Here is a 9,675-nt window from a genome sequence, read left to right as displayed (position 1 = left end):
GCCAACATGGTGAAAATCCGTCTCTACTAAAATACAAAAATTAGTTGGGCATGGTGGCCGGTGACTGTAATCCTAGCTACTCAGGAGGCTGATGCTGGTGAATCCCTTGAACCCAAGAGGCAGAGATTGCAGTGAGCTGAGATCGCGCCATTGAACTCCAGCGTGGGCGCCAGAGCAAGACTCCCCCCTCCCCACCACAAAACACACACACACACACACACAAAAGGCAGAGTTAGCCTTATTAATAAAAATGCACTCCAAAATTCAGCCCAAAGCTGTTAGCTCTTCACCTTCATCTGTCTCAGAAAGCAAATAGTGTCAATGCGGCTATTACTTTTTAACATGGGCCTTAAAACGCTAACATCTTTCTCCAGTCACATTTCTCGCTGATCAAGAGCCATGCACTGAGCAATCCCACCAATACACACACCAAAAAAAGCATTCGGACAGAATATTTCTCTTTCCTAGTCTCGTGGCCGCCAGCAGAATATTCCCTCCTGCCCCTCCCCACTATGGCGCCTGGGCCCTCATGCTCCACCACAGTCATTCATTCACTCATCCACTGAGCACCTTTCTGATAGAGCTATGTCAGCACCAGGCACGGCCGTCCCCTTCTCCCCAGGGCAGACCTGGAACACAGAGTTACAAGAGGGCTGTGGGCTACGGGGACCTAGCCAGGGCTCCATCCAGGGAAGGCCTCCCGAGACGACCAGAGCGAGGAAGAGCCCGAGCCACGAGGGAGGGCAGGTGGCAAGCAGGGCTGCGGCTCTGAGCAGAGGGCGTGGCCTGTGCAGCACCTGAGGCCAAGAAAGGGCGGAACTAGGCCGAGAAGGGAGGGTAGCGTGGCCATCTCGAGAAGCTTAGGGGCCAGGAGGGCTGAGGGCGGAGCCAGGTGCCAGCGCTGGACATGACCCCCACGGCGGTGCGCATGGGCGTGAGGTGGCCTCACTGACTCCCGCCCACTTGGCGCCCAGTCTCCGCGCCCGGAAGCCCGGGTGGTACGGGGGCCTTCTCCCGGCCGCCATGTTGTCAGGCCAGGTGGGGCTCGGCCTTCCGGTCAGGAAGTGGCCGGAGCTCCGGCCCCGAGCCACGAAGGCGGGCAGGAGGTGAGGCGAGTGCCCCGTGTGGGCGGGAGGCCACGCTGCCGGCGTGAGGGCCTTGCGAAGGCCTTCCGCGTGCCAACGATGACCCTGCTCCGCCCCCGCATCCGCCCCAGGGGTCACCCCGCCCCCGGGCGCCCCGCTAGCGGCCTCCCGGCCTCTCGGGCACTGACCCATCCCGGAAGCGCCGCGCAGCCCGCCCCACCCCGCCCGCCGAGGCCTGGCTCTGCCCCCGCGCTAACCCCAGGCGGCCCTGGGACTCCGAATCCGGGCTGTGGAATTAAGGCATGCCTTTTTTTTCTTCACTGTCTTTTTATTGAAGATTATTTACGTCTACTATCTTCCTGCAAAGAAAGAAAACGGGTGGAGGATGGGGGCAGGAGGGGAAAGCAAAGAAAGAAAAAGGAGGAGGAGAGAAATCACATCGACCGTCCTGGTGCATATTCAGGCAGGCAATGAGAAGCCGACCTAAGGTGTTAAGCTGAGAAATGACAAGACCCGGTGTGTGGGAAAGGTCACTTCGCTTCCAGTGGGATGCATTTTCCCTGGCTTCTCTTGGAATCCGTGTTGGCCTACCCCAGGCAGCAACAGCTCCAGAAAAGCTCATCAACGCCCACCACCTCCTCCACATTTCTGGCCTCCGAACAATCTTAACACTAACACCCTAGAAAGAACGTTGCTTTTGCAAGTAAAGCGTTTTGACCCTGTCTTTCTCATTGCAGAATTCTAGGATTGTGGCTGAAATCAAATTAAACCTACGGATCCTACTGTCCAACAATTGCCTATCACCCTCTATATTCTAGCTAACAAAGCATGCTTACCAATCCCTTCTCAAATATAGTACTACTGCCTTTCAATTATTTAAAAAAATTTCCGTCCGGGCAGCGGTGGCTGACGCTTGCAATCCCAGCACTTTGAGAGGTGGAGGTGGGCGGATCATGAGGTCAGGAGTTAGAGACCCGCCTGGCCAATATGGTGCAACCCCGCCTCTTCTAAAAACACAAAAATTAGGCAGAGTTCGCAGTAAGCCGCGATCACGCCACTGCATTCCAGCCTGAGAGACAGAGCCAGACTCCATCTCAACAACAACAACAAAACAAAATGTCCGCAAAAATCTCTATAGCAATTTAATCTGGAAAGAGGGTTGTTTCCCCACCCCCACCCCCCGACGAAGTCTTACTCTGTCGCCCAGGCTGGAGTGCAGTGACGCAATCTCAGCTCACTGCAACCTCCGCCTCCCAGGTTCAAGTAATTCTCCTGCCCCAGCCTCCCGAGTAGCTGGGATTATAGGCACTTGCTCATTTTTGTTTTGTTTTTTTGAGATGGAGTCTCACTCTGTCGCCCAGGCTGGAGTGGAGTGACACGATCTCGGCGCACGACAACCTCTGCCTCTTAGGTTCAAGTGATTCTCCTGTCTCAGCCCCCTGCCTTCTCCCCGGGGCAACTAGGATTATATATGCGCACTACCACCGCCAGCTACTTTTTTTGTATTTTTAGTAGAGACAGCGTTTCTCAAACTCCTGACATCACGTGTTCCCTCCATCTCGGCCTCCCAAAGTGCTGGGATTACAGACGTGAGCCACAGCGCCAGGAAATTTTTGTATTTTTAGTACAGATGGGTTTTCACCATGTTGGACAGGCTGATCTCAAACTCCAGACCTCAAGTGGTCCGCCCGCCTCAGCCTCCCAAAGTGCTGGCATTACAGGCATGAGCCACTGCAACGAGCCAGCTCCCCTTTTTAATACAACTTGAATTATTTTTTAAAAAATACTATGCTACCTGGGATTTGCTGCTAAATAATACAGGACATGGCAAACACCAGTGAGAATGTGAACAAACAAGGGAGGCCTGAGTTAATGGGCTTAATGAGGGATGCCAGAAGGCCGATTCTGCTCTTGTGTCCACTTCTACATGTTAGAAAGGTTCTGCTGTTTGGATATCTGAAGCATCTCAGAGTCCTCCATCATTGAAAAATTCTTATTTTAGAATTTCTATTACTTTTCTCTACAAAGATGATGTTGCTTAGAATGATACCAAACAGTTCAGTCAACAAACATTTTAAAAAAAAACACACACACACTGTAATTTCAAAGCAAGTTACTGAATGAAGCATTTGTAATTATTTTTTTAAAACTGTCCTGCCTAAACATCTTCCTTCTACCAAGACTATTTTAGTGAAACAACTGTAGTTGGCATTTGCAGCTTTAAAAGCTAGTTAATCTGTGTTAACAGATACCTATGTATTTCCAAATAACCTTCTTAAATCAACTATCTATCTTCTACATCATCTGGAACTCCCACCTCTGCATATGGGAGATGTTCATCAAATGTGGTGCACCAACTTACAGAATCAGTGACTTTCAAGGTTGAGAAGGACAATCAAGACTCTCGATGAACAACCAGCCATTTGGTGGTTTTGTTTTCAGATTAATGTGTACACACAATCTGTTAAGGTTGAACGGGTAATTTTGTGCTGGACACTATGTATCACATATAGTAGGAAAAATGGGAGACCAACAAAAGCATCCTCAATCTACAATGGTAGGATCAACTGCCTTCCTAATACTTCACTCTAAATAATTATCACTCTAGAAAATAAAATAACACTAATATTTCTGTGTCATGTTATAACTTCTATGATGGGCAATTATAGGCTACAAAGAAATTTTGTGCTTGACATCTTCCAAATCGCATGCTTTACCATAGAGTGTTCGGTTGTTGGAACTGCCCTACAATTAGCGAGTGGAATAACACCATTTCTACTCCTCATTCAACATTTAAAGTCAAAGTCATCAAATAACGAAAGATTTCATTACCACCCTGTACTGACAGAGACCAATATTAATTATTATTTGAATTAACCTCTGAGCCATGGTTTACATCAGTACTCAGAAAAGACAGGGACAATTTCTAATTACATGCCACCCTCATTATAAGTCACTAAGCCGCCAAGCTGTAGCTGATGAAGCTGCTATACCACTTTGGTTTGAAACTGCTCTGGACTCCATTACAACCTTCTCATCCCCACCACAAAGAAATTCTGCAGACCACAGAGATGTTTCCCCCCAAGAGTTAATTTTTCCTTTAAAACTGTGATGTGGGACTATACTTGGTCTACTACTAAAAGTTCTTAAATACAAAGTAAATAGGTATTCAGTGCCTACACTTTAAAGCTGGACAGTCACGGCCTTTTAATAGCTCTCCTTGTCCACATGATCTTAGAGGTATTTGTACATGGAGCAGAACTGTAGGGAACACTAGGTTATCAGGGCCTTGTGCTCACCCAATATCAACTGGTCTATTTTATTTAGTGTAAAAGTAACCTATGATATAAAAAAGGACCAAAACCCAAGAGTAAAGACTAAGAATTAAAAAACATGTTTTATTTCCCTCTTTCATTGCCTATTGCCTAGTGTAACTTTCCAAAGCTAACAAAACTCAGTGGTGTTCTGTGCATCCTTTCCTGCCTAGGTGAGCTCGTGCAGATGGGTGTCTGTAAATAATATGGGTGTCTGCTCTTTTTTAAGCAGGACACTGAGCTGGCCATCACAGCCATGCATCACCATTGCAGCTGGAGCTGTTTCTAAGTGAAGTCTTGGTGTTGCCCTCTTAAAATCACACTGCTCTCTGAGGTACACATTGCACTCTATTCTTTTAAAATGCACCATTTTTAAATCCAACAGGTTTCAGGTTAATCATGACAAAAATACTTGCATTTAAAATACCTCAAGATTAAGGATTTGGGCATGGAAAACAATGCTAAGGGGCAGTGGAAACAGATAAAAACAGATAAAAATGAATCTGGGTTCTTAATAACAGAAAAGACACTGAGTTTTTGAATCTTGAAATTAATTCCATGTTAGAAAGGCAATTTACCAACTTTGATACAGATGGTACAGTGAAAAAGGAAAGATGTCCATTCTCCACAAGACAGAGAGAGAGCTAAATGGGGTGTCTTGAGTGAACTGATGCCGTACATGAGTGTGCACACTGCAGGGATGGCACCTGCCCTCTATCAGGCTGGCATATGCGTCCAGGATGAGTGCCTTCTATGTGGCCAAAAAGAATATAGCTGCTTCGACTATCTCACCATCAGTATGACCAAAAAAAAAAAAAAAAAGCTTCCATTTAAAAGTCTGCGCAAAAATTATAATCAACTAAGAACATGTATTTTGAAATCTAAAATGTCTTTCTTGAATACCCTCTCCCCACTGCCTCCTCCCACTGTTAGGAACAGAAGAGAACATTTTATCTAAACAAGATGTAAAGAAAAAAAGTGATATTGGGAGAATTCATTCACCCAAAATGGAGTGGATTTTTGTAATCACTCCAAGAACTACTACTATAAGCAATACTAAGGGAATAAAAATCCGAAATTAAAAAAAAAAAAATGAAAAGTATTCCCAGCAACCCATACTTATGATCTCCAATCTTAAATACTCCACTACTAACAAATCAGGAATACATAAATTTATATAAACTATTACTATAAGACACATTTTAAACTCTGTGGGAGAACTGCTGTCTTTAAATGGCATTTTCTATTATCATTGCTACTGAAGATTAAATTGGGTTTTGAAAACTGTACTTAAGGTACAACATGATGCTTCCATATACTTTTAGTGAAATGACTACTATGCAGTCAAGCAAATTAAAATAGTGATCATCTCAAACAGTTTCCCATTTTTTGAGGTAAGAATAAATTGTAACTAATGATTTCTTTTACCCTCAACTACAATTTAAATTTCTGTTTAAAAACTTAAGTGTACATAGGATGTGTCAGATTGGACTAGGTGCTATGAATTAAAAGTAAACAAGAAATTCTTCATGAACTCAATCTAGTCAGAAAAGCAAAAAAGAAAGCAACAATGACTCTGATTTAGCATTATAGTTTAGTTGCAAGTAACTTTTACCGAAGAGTTTTTATTAATTTTCAATTCAACCAAAATCTGTAAACCTAGTATTCTAAGCTGTTTGCTGGCTGCTACAGGGATACAAAAATAAAGTGAATAAACATTGGTAATTTTTACATTATATTTATCATCTGCACCTTCCTCTAACTTAGCTGAGTTCCAGTCAAGCATGTGCAAGATTCCCTTCTTTAAGGGAATCCACCATTTTATCAAGTTATCAAAATATCAAAAGCTACACAAATGCACCTGGGTTACTGGTTAGCTAATGTTACAATGAAGCTACGTATTTTAGAAATCAGACCTTAATCCTTAAATAGGAAAATATTAAATAGCCCTAGGCTATTTAATGTAAAAGAAGAAAACAGGAGCATAGATAATGAAGTGCAATAAAATCTTAGGAATTCTGCAAAAGGAAAAAGCCCCTGAGAGAGAGGAGCGATAGAGCCATGAGTCACCCCAGGAAAGGAAGGGCCCTTTACCTCACTTGTGTGTTTGCTGGCTGCACAGCCTACACAGGGACATGTGCCCCCAAATAACTAGAATGGAAGGACAATGTAAGGTAAGGAAGTTGCATTCGGTTGAAGAGAATCAGAAATGGCTTTACAGAAGAGGTAGTATTTGAAACAGAACCTGAAAACAAGGAGAATTTCAACAGGCAAAGCTGGGTTTGAGTGGACAAAATGGTACTTGAAATACTGTGAAGCAAAAGCAAGAGGCATGGAAGCGGGGAACGACTGAGTGTTCCGGGACCATGAATAATCCAGTTAGGCCTGCTGTGGACTACATTTAAAGAAGAGCAGATCCTACAGCTAGAAATGTAGGCGGGCAGTAGGGGAGGCCTGCATCCCAGGTGGAGGCAGGCAATCTGTTTTCAAGGGTTAACATAAAGCTGGGTGTCCAGAAGTGTGAGCCGATGAGATGCAGGCACCAGAGAGACTGAGAAGTCTCTGTAGGAGTCCAGAAGAGAAGGCAGTAGACATGAAAAGCAGGCAGGATCTGAGAGGCAATGCAGGGAGATAAAATCTACAGACTTTGCCAACATTCTGGATATGGAGGATTGCAACAGGAGAGAAAGTCAGAGATGAAATGGCGATTGTATTCCTGGGTGACTGGGGAATGGATGGGGAGAAAATCAGGTGTGATTTTGAATGTCTCATACTCAAAGCGCAGTTCAGGTGTCACCCTTTCCCGTGTAAAAATAATCCCAGATTCATTTTTAAAAACCCTCCTTGAGCATCTTCATGAGCCCAATTCACCCAGAACAAATTCTTCCTGTTTCCTAAATACAAAACTTGGCTGCTTTCCTCCCACGCACCGCCCTTTGACCTTTATCACCGCTCTCTCTGGTTTTCATACATTCTTTAAATCTTGCACAAAAGCTAATTCCTCCAGGAACCCTCATCCACACTTTGACTACGTATAGTAAGTGCTTGAAATCTCAATGTTTTGACAGACCATACACAGCATTTTGTTCAAACTTGCACACACCTGGCATCCTGCTTTGCCAAGGTAGGTTTTCAGTAAGGGCTGGTCATCTATTAATAGCTACCCAGTTCTGGTAATCAATTCGTCATAGTTACTATTAAAATCTCTCAAAGTAGATTCTTATACAAGAGTAACTTGTAAACTTTTCTCATTTATCCAATCCATTAATCAGTAACTGAACTATCAGTTACATTAAGGCAGACATCTAAGTTGGTTCACAGGAACATGTGAGTAAACTAACTCAGACAGCAAATGAAGATTTCCAAATCTTCTAGGACCACAGAAGAGCACTCAGGGAAAGCAGGCAAATTCCTTTCCACAGAAGAGCCGCCAGTCAAGGGAAATGGCTGGATGTAGAGATTCACACTACTGTAACTGAAATCACTATCAATAAATGTAGTTTTGTCAATATTTGCAAATTTCAGTCTCTGTGGATTCATAAATAAGCAAGTTCCAAGACCATACCAGACAGCATCAAAAGGTGTTTCTTACTAATATTCATCAGATTTTATATCATATTCAGAGCTCCTCTACAGAATCTTAGTACTATTACTTTAAAAGATCTTTGTAGATTACTAAGCAATGTTAAAATAACTTCCTTTTTTCATATATGAAAACTAACTTTCAGTATGTAAACTTTTTTAAACGGCAAAATATTTCCACTGAGAGGTTTAAAACTTCTTAAATCACCAAATCATATATTACTATAGTTTTGTCCTTATAATTTGAAGATAAATGTGATACTCTTGAATTTGTCTTTTTATACACTACAGCTCTAATTCCTACTTCTGAGTATTCAATAACTGGAGCAAAATCCTCTATTAAAAATAAGTTTCATAATATGCAATTATATTACAAGTGGTCTAGTATCACCCCTGGTTTTTTTAATCACCAATACTGTTCAGACATTGTTCCAGGATATTGTTTAAATTATTTTTATTAAACTATATGCAAACTTCTAGCACAAAAATATTTCCTGGTATCATAAAACTATTTTATCAAGTATGTAAAAATATTAAATACTACCAAGATGTACCGTATGGAATTATTCATAACTACTTTCTGAATGTTATCAACATAAGCAATTCATAAAAGTTCAACTAACTCAACTTCAAACATTAAGTAATTTCACACAGGAAAAAAATATGATAATCAAGCTTGCTATATCACTCCACAGCAATCAGATCCAATAAATGCAATCACCATGGTGTAAAAGAGTCTATGGGTTTCCATTCGATTCTCCGTGTCATTTGGAACTGCATAGCTCAGGACCATTTAAAAACATGTATCCTTTTGGAATCCCCAGGGTGAAAGGCTCTTGACTTTCCTTTGGGATCCTGAGACCTAGAATTAACGATGTCTTATCCATCACTATATGCATAGTTAAGAAAACCCAAAGCTTTGGCTGGGCGCGGTGGCTCAAGCCTGTAATCCCAGCACTTTGGGAGGCCAAGGTGGGTGGATCACGAGGTCAAGAGATCGAGACCGTCCTGGTCAACATGGTGAAACCCCATCTCTACTAAAAATACAAAAAATTCGCTGGGCATGGTGGCGCGTGCCTGTAATCCCGGCTACTCGGGAGACTGAGGCAGGAGAATTGCCTGAACCCAGGAGGCGGAGGTTGCGGTGAGCCGAGATTGCACCATTGCACTCCAGCCTGGGTAACAAGAGCGAAACTCCGTCTCAAAAAAAAAAAAAAAGAAAAAAGAAAATCCAAAGTTTCTTCTTTTATAAAATGCCACCTTTTCTATATGGATTACTGTGCCAGCATGTATTAAAATGCCTGGTAAGCAGTGAAACACAGTACAAGTGTGACTCATTTTATTATATAATGTTAATCAATTCATAGGGGTTAATGTAAAGAGCTATTATTCCATGTAGCTTGCTTGTCTCCCTGTTTTTCTTCTACAAGCAGCACCATTATCTTTATACTTTAGTTTTAAATCTCAAAGTATAGGTGGTCAGTGCATTTCTCTAAAGCCCAGGCACCAACTGTTAGCACAAATTCTGCCGTTCTTATTCAATAAGGTTTATTTATGGATATCTAATCATAAATTAAACTGGTAACATTCAGGAAGTAGTTAGGAATAATTTAATATGGAACCCATTTACAGCATTTAATATTTTTTACGAACTGTGTGAGTCATTTTTTTAGATGCAGTGTCTTATTTAACCC

The 9,675-nt window shown here is 42.4% G+C and overlaps 1 protein-coding gene across 6 annotated transcripts in view; it reads right to left on the bottom strand.

Moving 5' to 3' along the window:
• The window catches only part of CHD7 (chromodomain helicase DNA binding protein 7), a 180,371-nt gene that overhangs the window by 142,404 nt on the left and 28,292 nt on the right, over nucleotides 1-9,675 (bottom strand). The window lies entirely within an intron of this gene.

Source organism: Saimiri boliviensis, chromosome 15 (genome assembly GCF_048565385.1).
Source record: "Saimiri boliviensis isolate mSaiBol1 chromosome 15, mSaiBol1.pri, whole genome shotgun sequence".
Lineage (NCBI taxonomy): Eukaryota > Metazoa > Chordata > Mammalia > Primates > Cebidae > Saimiri > Saimiri boliviensis.
This window is presented reverse-complemented; position numbering and strand designations above follow the sequence as displayed.